The sequence below is a fragment of the Saccopteryx bilineata genome, chromosome 1 (genome assembly GCF_036850765.1).
Source record: "Saccopteryx bilineata isolate mSacBil1 chromosome 1, mSacBil1_pri_phased_curated, whole genome shotgun sequence".
Lineage (NCBI taxonomy): Eukaryota > Metazoa > Chordata > Mammalia > Chiroptera > Emballonuridae > Saccopteryx > Saccopteryx bilineata.
Window position 1 is genome coordinate 328,090,367 of NC_089490.1, and position 18,179 is coordinate 328,108,545.

Sequence of the window (18,179 nt, forward strand, 5' to 3'; positions counted from 1 at the left end):
AAAACAGAAATGAATCCAGCAATGTGGGGCTTGGGGCTGCTGAGGAAGGTGGGACAAGTATGGATTATAAGATAAACTGGAAAACAGTTAGGCAAAGATCTACTGAGTTACTCTGGGAACAAGACCAGCTGAGAAGGAGAATAGAATAATAACTTTCAAGGATATTTCCAAAGTGAGACCAGGTAAGTCACTGGCTTTTGTTAACTGATATGTTAGTTGGTCTAAGAATAATTCATGTCTACTCACAACAGACAAAACAGTATGTCAATAAAATGAGCCCAACTCTCTCAAACTGTCTCTGTTACTGCCTTAGGCTATATTGCCAGTCATGATGCAAAATCCTTCGATTACAGCTTGGGGTGTGTTTTCATTTTGTCTTATTTTGTTTTAAGAAATTGTACTTGCAAATATTATTATCATTAGTTACTACTAAGGGAGATGGAGGGCTTTTTCTCTACCACTGAGGAAAGAAACTTCTTTTTAATGCACTGGATTAAATTACACTTACAGCCACCACCCTGCAAAAGAACAATGGAAAAAACAGCACTGAAGTCAAGCTTTTGTATTCAGCAGTTACAAACTGAAAAGGCATTCAATAAAACCTTGAATACTCAAGCTCTACCTATATTAAAAAAAAAAGGCAAGAAAAACAGTTCCAAGCTTCAAATGTCACAAGTTCATTTCTCTCCCAGAGTCTTATGCATCAAATTCAAACTCAGTCACAGTGCAATTAAATGAAAACTAAACCAAAAAAAAAAACCCTGCTCCATGATTCCTTACTTACCCAGTTATAGTTAGTTCACTACACTAATCACCAAAGAACATAGAGATTTTTACTCATTTCTGTCATAAAGACAGGCAAAATAAGAGAAAATTTTAGCTGCCTATTACTCAAATTCCTGACCACCTTTCCAAAGGCATAAAAAAAAATAACTCTATTGCTTTGTGATTTTGACAGAACTTCAAGTATTCACCAGACCATATGAATCTACTTCAGGCAATGAAAATAATATTTCAGTAAGTCGTCTTCCATGAAACAGGAAACCTTTAAATAATGACCTTGGACCTGACAGTAGAAAAAGCAAGAAAGCAGGGTCCAAAGCCTGAGGATGGTAATTGCAATTCAAAGACTTTTTTATGCAAATAACCCCTAATCAAGCTAATGTAGTTTTCTACATTGTATCTTCCATCTTTTTATTTATATTCAGCTGAGAAGCCCAATCAGAAAATAGCAGATTTCCAGCGTCTCTCTCCAACCTGTTTTGTGCAAGCACAGCCATGAAAAATGCATGCCTGTCACTCAGGATCTAGAGGCCACACCCAGGAGTAACATGACAGGAACTCAGAACATGCCAGCAATTCTGAAGTTAGTAGAGCAAGTGGTAAACGACTCGGGCAAGGGCTATCACCTGCATTTGCTGGGCATTGGTTAACTTTTCCCTTTCCTTTTGTTATCAAATTAGTTTGGAAGTGAAAAGTCGATTCCAAGAGGGAGCTTCTGCGTTGTGGCCAGGACTCTCCAAAGGCACTGAAAACTGCTGACCTGGGTGCACACGGAAGTTTTAGAAAATCAAGCCGAATGTGTGAAATGCGCTGGCAGGTGTTTTTAGGGACAGTGTGGGTCTGGACAAGCCTGGATGCTTTCACAGGATCACTTCAGAGTCACTGTAACTATGAATAAGGCCCTTGGGGACAAGCCAGAAACTCAGAACTTCATTAAGGAGAAAAACACATGTTGGGCCAAGAAAGGGGTAAAGAGCACAGGTTGCGAAGTTAGATGAAGCCAAGTTAGGATTCTAACTCTGACAAGTCACTTGGCAATGTGCCTCAGTTTCTTCATCAATGAAATAGAGATAGTAACAGTACCTGCTCCAAAGAACTGAGGGGTAATTAAGATAATATATGTAAACCTTGTATCAATGTTAACTGTCATTAAATACAAAAATGAAGGAAAAAATTGTAAATGGTAATGTTCTAAACAAATGCAAGTTCAGTACATGTTGCCTAACTGTTATTAACATGATCAAGAATTCCTTTTTAATAGTCTCCTATCAATTCAACACTTGCTGACCATAAGGAAATTCAGGAGTGTTCTGTTTTTCATGATTCTTTATCCATAATCTCTTTTTCTTGCTTATTCCATAAACTTTATCATCCATACAGTAAAATCAGGATAATAAAACAGCCCTTTGTAATTAACTCTGTGTATAGTATTTGTCTTTGCCAGCATTATTATTATTCAAATAATGCAGGGCAATACAATTCTTTGCCTGCTTCTCAAACTTCCATTAACAGCAGTCGTATCAATGGTGATTAAAGCATAAAACCAGGGGGAGTTTGAGCACCTTCCCTGTCTCTGATAGTCCCAGGCCACTGAAAATAAGCATGCAATCTAAGTAAAATTACACTAGCTATGGGAACAAAATTTCAAGATAAGCTCCCCCGCCCCATCTCTCTTTCCACCAAATCACTACCTCTGATTCTCTCCATGTGGAAATTCCAGATATGTCCCAGAGGATATGTGTGGAGCAACTTTTAGGGGGGTCAATTTTAATGAAAGATTCTGGAGAAACACTTTAATTACCTTGATAAGTAATTTAAAATCTTATTTCATTTTTAGACAAACACATAACAGACTGTAAAACTCATATAAATTTTTGGAGCAAAATACTCGGCCATCAAAGAAAGCTGACTGATGCTCATGCCCTATCTCTGGACTCCGCCACCAAGCTCTGGGAATATGAGTTCATGCTCCTCTTCCCAAACAGGGATCTGTGTGGCTACATTTGAAAAGTCCTGATTGTCGGCAAGAACTATGAGTTTAGATCCCAGCTGTGCCAGGTAAGGTCTATGACCTTGTTTCAATTCCTATTCATATCTCTGTCATTTGTGAAAAATGATGCTCACATCCACCTCTTAGAACACAGATGATGCCAGAACAAGTGTACAGATGCAAATAGCCTGATGCAGCATGTGCTCAGTAAATCTTAGCCATTTTCTTCGCCCAACCCCACTTCCCTTTCTCTACTTGTTCTTCAGGATCTCAGGTCATAAAATGATGCTTGGAACTCCATCAAACATCATCTACAACTTCTCTAGAGGTTAAATCATTCTAGCATCCAATACCTATGTAACAGCTCATTCATTCATCCATTTGGCAAATATTCACTGATCATTTCTTTTTTGGCAGACACTGTCTAAGAATGAAAGGGTCCAGGAGGTAAGAAGAAAGAGTGTGCAAATAGGCTACTCAAGGTCACCATTCTATGGATGAGTATTTTCTGTGACGTCAAATGACTACAAAGCTTTCTCAGTTTGGGAAAGGAGAGAAGCAATGACAATTTCAGATAATTCCAATGTAGTTTAATGTTCTCACCAGTGTTCTCTAAGATACTGGGGTTCCCATTCACTTCTCATCAGGGATAATAATGACCAAAAGCTATTAGTGAAGCCAAGAGAAATAAATGAACAGTCCCCAGCCCCCAAAAAAGGTTTCCAGCAGCAAAGAACCACTAAAATAACCTGCTGGAACTTGATCATCAGCGCTTCATCTACACAGCCTTCCCATTTACTCTCTTTCCGGTTCAGTGGCGACAGCGATCACTCTATTTAGACTCAGTACTCACAGACTGCTCTTGCCTGCCCAGAAATCTGCATGGAAGCAAAGGGTCAAAGTGCCCTTTTATCTAAATAACTGTGAACTAACTCTCTGCCTTTTTAATTACTCTCAATTATTTTCCCACTATTTATAAGGATTTTTTTTTTTTTGCATAACAAAATCCAACTTTAATCAATATATGCAGTATATCCCAGCTGATTAGTGTAATCCTTACTTCACCATGATGCTGGAGTTGTGCCAGCCTTACCTAGCACACAATTAAATGTCTGGTAATGCCTGCTGTTACCCAGCAGGTCTCATGAGTTAATAAGGGAAAAACGGGATTCACATTTGCCTCCTCCAGCCCCTAAGTGCCCTTGCGTTTCTCTCATCTGCTTGTAGACATGTACAAAGTGTCACTGGAGAAATAAAGGCCTGGAATAATCACACAAACCTAAAAGGCACAGGATCTCTAATCTAACTCATCATCTCGTCTTTTCAATAAATCCTTCCAGAACTAAGACATCACTCTCCCCAACACCCATTCCAGTACGGAACTGTGAGCATGTTCTCAGTACAGAAAAGACTCAGGTATCTAGATCCACCTAAATCCCGTATTATGAATTATGTTCAGTGTTCCTTTCAGCCAATTTTCAATAAACAGAAATCACTTAATGAGAAATTAAGAGCATTACACATTTCTCATGCTCCCGTGGATTTGGTATTAATGAGATTTTGTCTGTTAAGCTCGAAGAGTGACAAAATGTCTAAAAGACAGACACAGCCTTTTCCAATGTCCTTCATTCAAAAAAAGTTATTGAACACTTTATAATTTAATATTCCCAAGATACATACACACCTGTTTGCATATTGATTTTATACACCTGCCCCTCAAATAGTGCTTCAGAGTGCAGTGTGATTGAAAAGACATGGTTATTTGGAATTATACAATTCTTAGTCTATTCTATAACTAACTACTAGATAACTACATGAATTCCTTTACACATATAGGAGCTTTACTATGTGCCAGGCACTGTAAATTTGACCCTTAAAACAAGAGTCTTTGGCCCATACCGGTAAGCAGCACCCCCGTGTACCTCCAGCTTTCAGTATATACTGCAATGGCATGATAGTACTTTAGTGTAACAATAGTTACATCACAGGGTGTATTTAAATAATTTCATTTTAAATATAAATTAGGCTTCAGAATTCCTCCACTGGTGTACATAGTCTAAACTTTCCTGAATCAGAAAAGACTTAGCACTGAGATGACTCCCACCTCCCAGTATATTTTACCATTGTGAACATCAACCTCCATGGGTATGTGCATAACTCTGTCAGGACCTCCTCAAAGAAGTGATGCTATTGGAAGGTAACCAAACCATCCAACATGACACATCCAACAGGACTTCTTGGTATCTTCATCACACTCACTGCCAGCTTATAGGAAAGATCTGTAGCTTTGACAGAACCTGGGTATCAGAACCTGGATTTAAAGAACTATCAAGAACTTGGGTGGCCCGGGACAGTTGGTTCAGTGGTAGAGCATTGGCCCAGCATGTGAATGTCCTGGTTTCGATTCCTAGTCAGAGCACCCAGGAGAAGGGACCATCTGCTTCTTCATTTCTCTACCCCTCCCTTCTCTCTCTCTTTCTGTCTTTCTTCTCCTCCCAACAGCCATGGCTCGACTGGTTCAAGTGGTTGGCTCCAGATGCTGTGGATGGCTCCATGGCCTCTGTGTCAGCTGCTAAAAATAGCTCAGTTGTGGAGCAATGGAGTAATGCCCCAGATGAGCAGAGTATCGCTCCCTATGCGTTTGCCAGGTGGATCCTGGGAGGGTGCATGCAGGAGTCTCTCTGCCTCCCTGCTTCTTACTTCAGAAAAATACCAAAAAAAAAAAAAGAAAGAAACAAGAAACACAGGAGGCAAGCTTTAAGCAAACCTTTAGGATGGCATAGAGCTTCAAGTAGTGACTACAGGAATTGGAGAGAGTGGGAGATATAAAGAGGCCAACTAGCAACAAGGAGGAAAAAAGGTAGGAGGGGGGACTACAGAAGATGAGAACCCCTTGTGTTATGGGACACCTCTCTAGATGTCCCAAGTCTGGGAATGGGGATGATCTTATTCAGTATATTCACAAAAGAGCTGATGCTGTCAGCGGTGTAACTCTGAGTGAGACTAGCCTGAACCTACTGCCCAAAACTCTTAAGCTTTAACATTTCCCCATGGTCTTCATAACTGAGGTGGACATTTGTATCTAACTCCATCTTCTCTTTAGCATCCCTTCTGATTCTTCTCAGAGCCGTACATTTCCCTATGTATACACTCTTGCTTCTCTTTAAGAAATTTGATATACAAAAATATTCTTTTTTTTTATTTATTTATCAATTTTAGAGAGAGGGGAAAGGTGGGGAGAAAGAGACAGGAACAATGATCTGTTCCTGTATGTGCCCTGATGGGGCATCAAACCTGAAACGTTTGTGCCGGTGCTGACACTCTATTAACTGAGCTACCTGGCCGTGATGTGATACACAAAAATTTAAAGTTAAAAAACCGGTAAGTTATAGAGAAACAAAATATTTTTCGCTTTATAAGAGAATGGGCTAAGGATCTGTTTCAACAGTGATTCTTTCCTAATTAAAAGCATTTTAAATGATTTGCTTTGAAAATTGTGATTTACCCTCACGTTTAAAAACATAACTATTGTGTAAACATAATCTAAGCTTGACCCTGGCCGGTTGACTCAGTGGTAGTGTCCACCTAGCATGTGGAAGTCCCGAGTTTGATTCCCGGCCAGGGCACACAGGAGAAGCACCCATCTGCTTCTCCACCCTTCCCCCTCTCCTTTCTCTCTGTCTCTCTCTTCCCCTCCTGCAGCTAAGGTTCCACTGGAGCAAAGTTGGCCCAGGCGCTGAGGATGGCTCCATGACCTCCCCTCAGGCTCTAGAATGGCTCCAGTTGTAACAGAGCAATGCCCCAGATGGGTAGAGCATCGCCCCCTAGTGGGCATGCAGGGTGAATCCTGAGCACTTGGGGGAATCTGTCTCTCTGCCTCCCCGCTTCTTACTTCAGAAAAATACAAAAAAATAAAAAGCAATCTAGGCTTATTTGCTTTGATTAGCATAACAAGCATCGATGAGCCATATGAAAGTAGCAAATGTCATAAAATACCTGGATCTCTTTCTCTCTCTCTTTGGAGAGGAGGTATGTTATTAATCCTACCTATTTAACAGAAATATAAAAAGCACAAATTGAACAAAGTGTATGCACAACTGAGTAAAATTTGGAAATAAAGTAACAAATAATTACACATACAAAATCTATATTTCTAAAGTAAAAGATTATCTAATTATTGGAGAATTTGAGATCTAGGAAGTCGATTTATCAGTATAGTAAGTTTTTGTCTTACCTTTCTTAGTCAGTTGTGTAGATCCCATAGCTCCCTCATTATAGCAGTTATCTCCTGAATATATGAAAGGCATTATGGTCCCATTGTTAATCCAGGCACTTCCCAGTAAATGGTATCCCCTAAACTCAATAAAAGATGCTGATGCCATCTTTCTGACTTGGGGTCACACACGCCATATGTCCTTTTCTGGGCCTACAGAAGTATCATCATCCAGATGAGAAAGCTAACTTTAGAAGGGTCAGACACCACCTTTGTTTAGTATGCTCCATGCAAAACCAGTCCAAGGTACTAAGAGCACACAATACAGTTTTGCCAACAGGACATGGATTTGAAGAATCTAGCACAGCCCCATTAGAAAGACTAACAATACAATGTGTACTTGGTTCACCCAGATTGTGAATGATCTGCTACATCTACAGGAAAGATGGAATGCTAGACTGCTTTAAAACAGCTCCTAATTAGAGAACATACCTATGAAGATGAGGAATTAAGAAATCTTATAAAACTAGCTGTTCATATTAATGCCAGTACAGGAGGCAGTTAAAATTTAAATTGTAAAACAGGTCGTGGCAAATCCTCAAGGATTCAGTGAACCGTGTTTCTCCCTCCCTCCACTCATTGTCAACATCACCAAGTTATTTCTTTACTAATTGCAGTACTTTCAAGCATTCATAATCATCAAATGCAATTCAAAAAGACATATATCCCACAACAAGGATATTAAAAGAAACTTTCCCAGTCTCCTGTATGATTCAAAACTTACACGCCAACCATGTGGAGTAAGAAGTATCTATACCACTAAACCATCAACCATAAAACTGAAAAGGGCACAAAGAAATGCAGAGTCCAATGTAAACTATGCTATTAGATATATATAATAGCCAAAAGTTATAAAGAAAAAAATTAATCATACAAATTAATGTTAAAATGCTAGAGCAAAAATTCCACAATTAATACCTTTACTACCCAAGCCTTGTTTTTCAGTGACACAAAGTCCTGCCTGATGTTTTGGTGACACTTCACAATATAAGAAAATATGTGCTCAGTTCATGGAAATGACCATCAGTATGAGATGCACCATCATAATGAATTGCAAAGTAAAAAACAACAACAACAAAAAACACAGAATAGAGACAGAGAGAAAGTACACACAAATCACTGAAATCAAGAAGCACAAAATGGCAATGGTCAAGTACCAACAGATATAAAAGATCCAAGACATTATAAGCTTTTAATGAGTGAAAAATGCCGTGAGAAAGAGACGTTCTGTCAATAAATCTAAATCCTGGTTCACTAATTAAACCATTTAATACAGTGTCTGAATATGTGGACACTAGACTTCAACATTTCTTAATTATATTCAATCTCAGGCATAGTTTTCCATTAATTGACATTCTGAGATGCCTTTACAATTCTATCGGATAGGTACCAAAGTCTCAAGGAACATTGCTACACATGTCTGAATTCTGACTCAACTGGTTGAGACTGTTATCATGAAACTTTTTCTGAAAGATGGGGAAGATTCACACCCCATTTTCTCCATAACTCTAACGATGTTAAATTCATCTGCATTTGGCTCACTTTCAGTGTGTACATTTCTTTACGGTGAGGTTCTCTCCCTACAACCAGGCCGATGTGCTGAAACTGTAAGTACAAATTCCAGCCTGGCATTGGAGCATGCCCCATGAATCACACGACACCCTCCTCAACCAGTCACAGCACCAACTGCCATCATTCAGCCACCACTTAGAGCCAAAGAGTTTCAAACCACAGTCTTAGAAACAGACGTCAGATGCCCGAAATATTAATCACATAGTTCAGGCTTTAAAAAATCAACAAAATGCCATTTGCAATAGATGTTTTAGGTTTCAAAAAAGACCAAAATACCCCTCCTCGAAGATACAGCCTCATTCTGCTTTGGAAACACGCACACGCGCGTGCGCACACACACACAGTGTTTATCCGATAGAAAAAAAATGATATTAATTCTGTCATTAAAGCACATTTGTCACTAGATTTAATCTGCATTATCTGGCATGATTTCAGATGTTTACAAGTGTTAAATAATGTTCAATGATATTTAGCGGCATTAATAATTTGGAGTTTATTTCAAAATTTAAGACACGATAGCTGCTCCAGCATGCTTACTTTTTAACCTTCTATGGTACTGAAAAGGCTACACTTTTTATCCCATTGTTTGGAATTTAATTTAGTGGATGTCCTGAAGTTACAATTAAACCTCCAGTTAACTTTTCATATCTGTGCCTCAGTCAACAGCTGGGCTTATCTCTGACAATTCAAAAATAAAATAAATAACTGAAATATTGTTTGTAACTGCTTTGCACAGCACAAATATCAGCAAGTCATAGTGAAATGTCCAAGGTAAGAGTTCTAGCTTTTCTACCCACATCTGGAAGTTGGTGTTATTTGGTGTACCTTTTACTTGACCATGTTTTTTATGTTAAAAAGCAAGCAACAGACCTGAATGGTGAATTCCTAAAGGACAGAACACCTCAACGTTCTTCGTGCCAAAGCTAACTAAGCCTCAGAGGAGAACGGGGAACTCAGAACACGCCAAGGACCTTACTCTGCAGGAATGAAGTTTCTTCCAAGCGCGTGCCAGAAGCATCCCTGCCAACTTAGTAGGCTCCTTCCGCCTCCATATTCAACAGTGCTGCGAATTTTTCCTTAAGCAGACACATCCTTAGTCATAACTAGACTGTAAGCTCCCTCAGGACATGATTCATTGTTTCTATGCAACACATCTCTCGTAATCCCTACGAACGAAAAGAGAACCGAGCGAATTTTGATGGATTACTTTGAATTGATTCCCTGAATTCTGTGTATCAAAAAGACCCCAGCTCAAGAGTCCCATATGAGAAGAGGAGAAGCGGCTGTTCCTGGAGATGTCTGAACCCTTCCAAATTCCACTGCTCAGCTCCTGGACCCGCTGATCACTCTCTGCAGAGGAACTCAGGCAAACCCGAGTGAAACTAAGGGCAGGTCCACATTACACATCAGAAGGAATGTAAACCACTACTGAGAACCAAGAAATGCAAGAGGAAGGAAGCCACGAACCTTCCTAGCCACCTCCATCAGGGTCAGTCCCACACAAGGTCGCCTCGGTTTAGTGTCCCAGAGGTTCCCTTCAGAGCAGGACAATGAAGAGCATGTATGTGGCCTTGATTTTCAGGAGTGACTCTTGTTTCACATCTGATTAACAAACTTTGTAGCACTGTTCCTCAACCCAATAAAATCATCTGCAAGGCTTTAAAATTTACTGATGCCTAGGTCTTACCCCCAGAGATTCTGATGTAAATGGTCTGGATACAACTTGTGCATCAGTTATTTTAAAAGCATTTGGGTGATTCTAAAGTGCAGTCAAGGTTGAGAACTCCTACTTTAGGGTCACTTGTGGGAGTTCTGGGTAGTGTGAGAAACCTCACAGAGCTAACTGCTCAAAAATAATAGGTAGAGGCCCTGGCCGGTTAGCTCAGTGGTAGAGTGTCAGCCTGGCGTGTGGAAGTCCCGGGTTTCATTCCCAGCCAGGGCACACAGGAGAAGCACCCATCTGCTTCTCCACCCTTCTCCCTTGCCTTACTCTCTATCTCTGATCCCCTCCCGCAGCCAAGGCTCCATTGGAGCAAAGTTGGCCGAGGCACTGGGAATGGCTCCATCGCCTCTGCCTCAGGCACCAGAATGGCTCTGGTTGCAACAGAGCAACGCCCTAGATGGGCAGAACATTGCCCCCTGGTGGGCATGCTGAGTAGATCCCAGTTGGGCACATGCCAGAGTCTGTCTCTCTGCCTCACTGTTCCTCACTTCCAAAAAATACCAAAAAAAAAAAGAAAAAAAAGAAATTGGTAGTGCCATAAACAACCCATTAAATTTTATGTGAAAATAGCAAAAATGGATGATTCCCTGAAAGTCAGCCTATCTGTACCAATACTTTGTCCATACTACCAATAGTCAACTAAAAAACTCAGAATTGGTCATGTTAGCACCAGGAAGCCAGTGTGTTGGGGAGAAAGTGGGGCCACATGTATGTTCCTGCATGCAGGTCCACAGACACATTTAGAACATCTACAGGTCCTCTTTGAGGTTGGGGGAGGGGTCCACAAAAGGATAATAGAGAAAACAGCTTGAATAAATTCTGGTGTCTTCACAAAACACTGACGAGCATTCCAACAGCCTATGTGGCCTATTCTGCAAGTATCTTCTTTCAAAAAGGAACCCTCTCCTACAGAAATGAAAGAATTGATTTTAGAGTTCCTTGCATACATTAGAGTTACACTGTGAATTATTAAATTGGATTCTATTTACCTAAAAGTTTACTTCAGCTCATGCTTATCTTTCACTCCCCCTCCAGGACCCTGTTCGGTGACACTCTTTTGGCTGGGTAACAAATATGGCCACGTGTGGATTTCTAGTTTGCACACATCTTCCCGTCTTCCCAACAGAACAGTTAGTACACAGAGAAGCAAGGAATGTATTTTACTTTTACAAAGGATGTATTTGAATCCTGTCCACTGCCTTAAAAGGAAGGTGGGTTCAATATGTATTACTGAAAATAAACTGAAGAGAAATGAATTTTGTAAAGAAATAAAAGAAACAAAGGAAAATAAAATAGGAAAACATCAAAGTAAAACTTTTTAAAGAAAAATAAATGACTTTATATTGTGTGACTTTACAGAATAAAAGAGATAAATTTAAGACATACTAGGGCAGAGATAATTAAACAAATCTCCTGTATGAAATAGAGGCTATAATACACAGTACTGGAACCCTGAAAGATCAGAAAGGTGAAATGCTTTTTTTTATTATTCAAGGAGAGGAGCAGAGGCAAAGAGACAGACTCCTGCATACGCCCTGACTGTATCCACCTAGCAAGCCCACTGGGGGCAATGCTCTGCCCATCTGGGGCTTTACTCCATTGCTCAGCAACAGAGCTCTTCTTAGCATCCCAGGCAGAGGCCAAGGAGCCATTCTCAGTGCCCAGGGCCAACATGCTCCAACCAAGCCATGGCTGTGGCAAGGGAAGAGAGAGAGAAGGGAGAGGGGAAGGGGTGGAGAAGCAGATGGGCACCTCTCCTGTGTGCCCTGACTGGGAATTGAACTGGGACATCAACATGCCAGGCAGATGCTCTACCACTGAGCCAACTGGCCAGGCCAGAAAGGTGAAGTACTAAAATCAGCGTAAAGAGCCCTCTGTCTAGGCAAAGGGATGATCTCATAAAGCCATGACTAAGGAAGGAGAGTCATACTACCCTCCCCAAACACCACCTGGGCCTCCACATTCATACACACCTATCCAGTGAAGGAAAAACAACTCTGATTATTTGAAGAGCTTGATTATTAAGTTTTGAAATCTTTTCTCTATTTTTCTCTTACCATCAGCATGCCAGTAAATTCACTCTCAAATTGTCATCCCTTGTGCTTTAAACAAAAGTTCTAGGATAGGCTAAAATTAAGGCTAACTTGGGAGTTCCCTTCTATTTCACAACTACTAGAATAGGTCATTTGTCACTATTACACATAACTGATAACCTATCCTGGAAGACCACAAACTGGCTTAAAGCCACCAGACAAGTATCAAATGTGTTCTCAATATATTCAGTCTGTGGCCTTAAAGCTGAATTTTTATTATTTTCTTTAAGATAAGGCAAGCTTTCTTAGAATTATTCTTGGAAAGGAATTTGGGGGGAAAGAAGCAATATAAACAACAAAAAAGAAAAAACTAACTAGCTCTGGCCAGTTGGCTCAGTGGTAGTGTCGGCCTGGGCTGTGGAAGTCCTAGGTTTGATTCCTAGTCACAAAGGAGAAGTGCCCATCTTCTTCTCCACCCCTCCCCCTCTTCCCCCCCCCCCCCCCTGCAGCCATGGCTCAACTGGAGCAAGTTGGCCCCAGATGCTGAGAATGGCTCCGTGGCCTTGCCTCAGGTGCTAAGGAGAGTTCAGTTGCTGAGTAATGGAGCAACATCCCAGATGGGCAGAGCATCGCCCTCTAGTGGGCTTGCCAGGTGGATCCTGGTCAGGGCACATGTGGGAGTCTGTCTCTGCCTCCCCTCCTCTCACTGAATAAAAATATAAATAAATAAAAAGTTTTAAAAAAGAAAAAAGCTGATTAAAGGAGTAGATACTCTACAACTGACAAAAAACAAACAATAAAAACAGTAAGTTTAGGAAGCTTGCAGAATCAAACTGCTATAAACACAGAAAAGACATTTACCCTCAGGATCTTTCCAGAGTAAGTTATCTAAACTGCAAGTATTTATTTTGTGCCTATTAGGCTATAAGCTGACACTAGAGCTGTCCTCAAGAGGACAGGCTATAAAACAGACCCAACCCTTACAAGTGGGAAGAAAAATGTTCATAATGACTAGTTAACAATGAGAGATTTAATAGGATTTCAGAAAATTTTGTCAATAAGCCAAGCAATATGCGGGAGTTGAGTTTCCTCCTACAATTTTTTTTAAAACTATGAATATCTGTGGAAGTCAGGACTCCCTTATTTGCAGGAAGACATTGGGCAGGAGATGCCTCCTTCCCTCCAGGTCTGTGGGATCCCCTTCTTTATTTCTATTTTATTTTTTTTATTAATTTTAATGAGGTGACATTGATCAAACAGGATACATAGTTTCAGAGAAAACATCTCCAGATTATTTTGACATCTGTTTATGTTGCATACCCATCATCCAAAGTCAAATTGTTTTCCGTCACCTTCTATCTGGTTTTAAGATCCCCTTCTTTTAAAATGTCCACTCCTCACTGGTTTTGTCACAATCAGCAAAGACAATGGTTTCATCAATAATCCTTCTTCAGCAACTAAAGGAAATCAACCCAAATGAACTTGCCCACCTGATCCCATCAGATGATCCCCACTCAATGCTGCTGCAGAAGGTAAAAACTAGGAATGACCCACAACGGGGGTGGGGGGTTGACATCCTCAATAGTATCCTTTGCCTCTTGCGTCAGAGGAAAAAGCCAACCCACCAGCTACTGGACAGATGCGCGGTATCACGGAATGCCATACCCAATTCCACAAATGATAAGGTAAAGCACCTTGGTCCTATTTGCATTATGAGCTATTAATACAGCATAACGACACAACAGCCACAGGGAGCACACTTCAGACCAGCTGGTAATGACTAAATATCCTCTTCCCTGGCAACTGCCTACATCTTTCTATTTGGCATAATTCACCAGTCAAATTAGAGCAGGTCATTCTGCAGGAATGAAGAAAGCAAGGATAACATAACCTGACACATCAAAATGTTCTTATGTGAGCAGCCTGAAGAGGGCTGCTGCTTTACAAAAAGCTATGAGCTGGCAAAATCACCATACAGCATACAGGTCAGTGGGCACATTCTCTTTATGACTACTCATTTCATTTTTGAGTAGCTCAGCACAACTGTAATTGCCAGTTAAGAGATAGACTGGGGCCTAACTATTTTTAAAACTCCCCAAAATGACTGTGCCAGAAACCAGAATAAATAAAATTTGGAACAAGCAAAGGGGGTGGGGTGGGGTGGGAGCTGGATAGCCAGTCACACTGGGCAACAAACACTGGCTTGAAGATCCTGCAGCTACAAGAGATGAAGCCAGCCCAGCAGCTGACCAATTTCTGATCTCCCAGCCAGCTGCCTTTCATGTGGAGTTCTCTGTGTGGTTCAGATATGAAGACGTTACAACTGGACAGTTCTGGGAACTTTCTCATCCCAGCGCACTGTGCATGGAAATTGGCCCCAACACCGTTCATTGTCCGGGTTCCAAAAAGGCAACTAGGAATCATGATTAAACATCAGCATTGCTTTTCATTCTAAGAGACAACTTTTCTCGCTGTAAAATGTTGTAAACCCTTCCCCCACTCCAATCCTACTAGGAAAAAAAAAAGCACATCAAAGCGCTAAGTTATTATGCATTTTTTGTCTTTGTCTCTTGGCGCCCTGGTTTTCTTGGCTGTTCTTTATCCTCTCACCACTCCGATTTAGAAATAAGAACTCAAAAAAAAAAAAAAAAAAAAAAGGACCGGTTGTCTATGTGTAATTTCCAGCATTCTGCAGAATTTCAATCTCTCAATCGCTTTTCCCTCATTCTCTTTATCTCCTTCCTTCTTTTCTTCTCAGATTCAAATCTCACAAACCCAGAATATCATTCAAGCATTCGATAAACGTTAAAAGAAGTTCAGTGCCTGTAGGTGGAAGCGAAATCTGGGCTTTCTCTGAGCGACACGGTAAAGTGGGCACCTCAATTCCTAGATGGCGGGCTTACGGTTTTTCCACCACCTGAACTTGCCTCCTGAATCAGAGGCAAAGTCGTCTGCAGTCTTTCGGGTCGGTTCCCAATCTTTGCATTTATTTTAACTTCGGCCCGGCGCAATAGAGAATCTAATCCTAGCAACAAAGCCAGGAGCACAAATCCACCGTGATGAACTGGTTAGCCTGCTCCTCCTCCCCCACCCGTTCCTCACACCGCCCCCGACTCGCCTTTGAAAAGACAAGCGTTGGGGCCAGAAAATTAATACGTCCGAAGCAAGGAGAAGAAAAGCGGTGGATTATAAGTGGCCAGGAGTGCTTTGAATTTCGTTGTTTGGTTGTGTATTTTTAAAGCATCAAAGACCCACAAGTGTGAAACCAAGCTAGACAAGCCCCCAAGGTTGCGTCGCACAACCCTAGGCGCTGTCCAGATAGCTCTCCCCCGCCCCCTCTCCGTCTGGCTAGGGCCCCGGTGAGTGGGGAGGGGGGGGGGATTTGCGCGGGTTTGTCTGACACTTGTAAATGGAAGTGGGATCCAACTTGGAAAACAAACGAGCCGGAGTCTGGGGCGTGGAGAAAGGGGTAGGAGAGGAGGAGAAAAGGCTCTTCCATCATTAGCGTGTTCGTGCTTCCCTTCCTCCCTCCTGCCGCGGCTGCAGCAGGTTCGCCCAAACCAAAAGCGGAGTCAGCCCGCGCGCAGCGGCGGCGGCGAGAGGAAGCTCCCGTCCGAGGCTGGGGAGTCAGCTAGTACGCCGCGGGCCGCTGCTACCGACCGCCCACGCTCCGGAAAGCAAGCGTCCTTCACTCCCAGGAACCTTTTCTAGATCCCATGACGACCTCGCCAGGTCTCTGCATCCTCCTTCCTCTCATTCATTCGGGGACCCCTCCTACTGCCTGGTTTGCCCACGTTACTATACGGAGCTGCAGAATGCCACCAACACACACACACACACACACACACACACACACACACACACACACACCCGAGAGCACCACCCTTTCGTCGTAGGCTACTTACTCAAGAGGTTCCCCTAGTTCACTGCCAAAATTCCTAACACCCCCATATCCTCGCCCCAAGCGCGCGCACGCACGCCCAGGAGAGTGGGGCAGGGAAAAGTGAACAATAAAAGTTGCTTTCCGCAAAGCCCAGTCGTGGTCAATGTTTAATCATCTCGGAAAGCACACGCGACAAAAGTCAGTGGGATAGAGGAGGAAGGAATACAGACCACAGTACTGCTAAAAATACGCAGGCTCGCCACCTCGCACAAGCCCAGGGGCCAGATGCACTTTAGCTCAGCGACCCCCACTGGCGGAATCCTGGCGCGCACTGCACGCCGCGCAAGACAGCACGCCGGGCCACCACGCTGCCTCCTTGTCCGAGCCCCTCAGACCCCACTAACACCACATCGGCCCTGCACCTAGTGGTCTGGGTGAGGGGACCTATCCGGAACCTCCCATGAAGGGGCACAGAATGCGAACCCGGCATGCCCTCGCGTTCCTTCCTCACAGAAAAGGCTGCAATGCACCCCTGAGATGGTCAGGTCCGCTCAGCTTTTCAAAGACAAGCTACCTTCACTCACGCCCGCCAAAAACACAACCATGCACTCTACCACCACACTCCTTTTCCCTCTCCCTGTCAAGTCATCAGGAAAAGTCCCTCCTCCCGCCATTCCGTAAAAGGCTGTCGCTCCAGTCCCGGAGCCGCTGCTATTCAGTAAATCTCACCCTGCCCATGACCCCCACAAGCCGGAATCAAGCGCTGGAGCAGAGCCGCAGAATGCCCAGTAATCCCTTCCCCTTTCAGACCAAAGTGTAGCTGAGCTCCCTGCTCCGTCCGAAGCCTCGTCAAGCGACGATTCAACTTGTGCCTCCGGGTCCCTCGAGTGCATTCATTGGCCTCTAAACATCACCACTGAGCCTGACGGGTACGGGCTACCAGCAGGCTTACCGCCTGTATCCGCTCATCCACCTGCACCGGAGGCCGGGGCGGGGGATGGGTGCACCGATCTGCAAGCCCCTCGCGCCTCCTCTCCAAATTCTCAGTCCCAAACTTGGCCAACTCTCTATGCCAATCCCCGGCTGCTGCCGCAGAACCGAGCCTCCCTACCCTCCTTGCGGCGGCAGCGACCGAGACTCGGAGACGTGCCGAGGCAGGAACTTTACAAGGTGAAAAGTTTCCCCCACGCGCTCTACCGGCTCTCCTCTACCCTAGCCCACCTCGCAGCCCATTTCACTCGGCTGCTGAAGCTGCGGTCCGGGTGACGCGCTCCAGTCGGTGCAACGGGCCACCAAAATAGCACGTTAAAAATCCCGACGCACCCTTGCCTCCGCCGGCGATCCACGGCTCCACCAGGCGCTTTCCCCGTGGTCTTCCTCAACGGGCGCTCCTGTCCAGGGCGAGCTGGCCACCCAGACGCTGCCGCAGCAGAGCTCGCCGTGCGCTCGCGGGGATCAGAGTCGCGAGCAGAGGCGCTCCGCGCTCGGGACGTCGCAGCCGCCGCCGCCGCCGCCACGGGGTCTCGCGGGCGAAGGAGGGAAGCCGGGAGAAGGAGAACGGCAGCGGGAGGAGGGGGACGGGGGCGCGAGATCCCAATCCGCAGCTCAGATCACAGCGCAGCCTGCTGGGAGGAGCGCCGACTCTCGTGTCGGCTCCGAGCTGCCGCCGCCGCTACTGCCGGCCGCCTCGCTGCTCCCAGCTCCCCATCACAGCCGACGCCGACGCACGGCCAACCCCCCAGCCACCCACGTCTCCCCCTCTAGCTTCTCTCTCGCTGTCTCCTCCTCCCAAACCGCGAGAGAAAGGAGCGAGGGGTAGAGAAGCCTCGCTGACTGGGAGGACTAGCGATCTCTGAGCGAGGCGCAGTGGAGAGGGGGCGGGCGGGGTGGGGGGGGGGCAGTGGGGGAGGCGCGGCGAGCTG

The 18,179-nt window shown here is 43.9% G+C and overlaps 1 protein-coding gene across 1 annotated transcript in view; it reads right to left on the reverse strand.

The window, feature by feature from the left end:
• The window catches only part of FAT3 (FAT atypical cadherin 3), a 717,392-nt gene extending 699,706 nt beyond the window's left edge, over positions 1-17,686 (reverse strand). Inside the window, exon 1 of the mRNA XM_066248474.1 lies at positions 17,581-17,686. The gene's annotated coding sequence lies outside the window, so the exon portion shown is untranslated. The remainder of the gene's footprint in view (positions 1-17,580) is intronic.
• Positions 17,687-18,179: the final 493 nt, after the last annotated feature.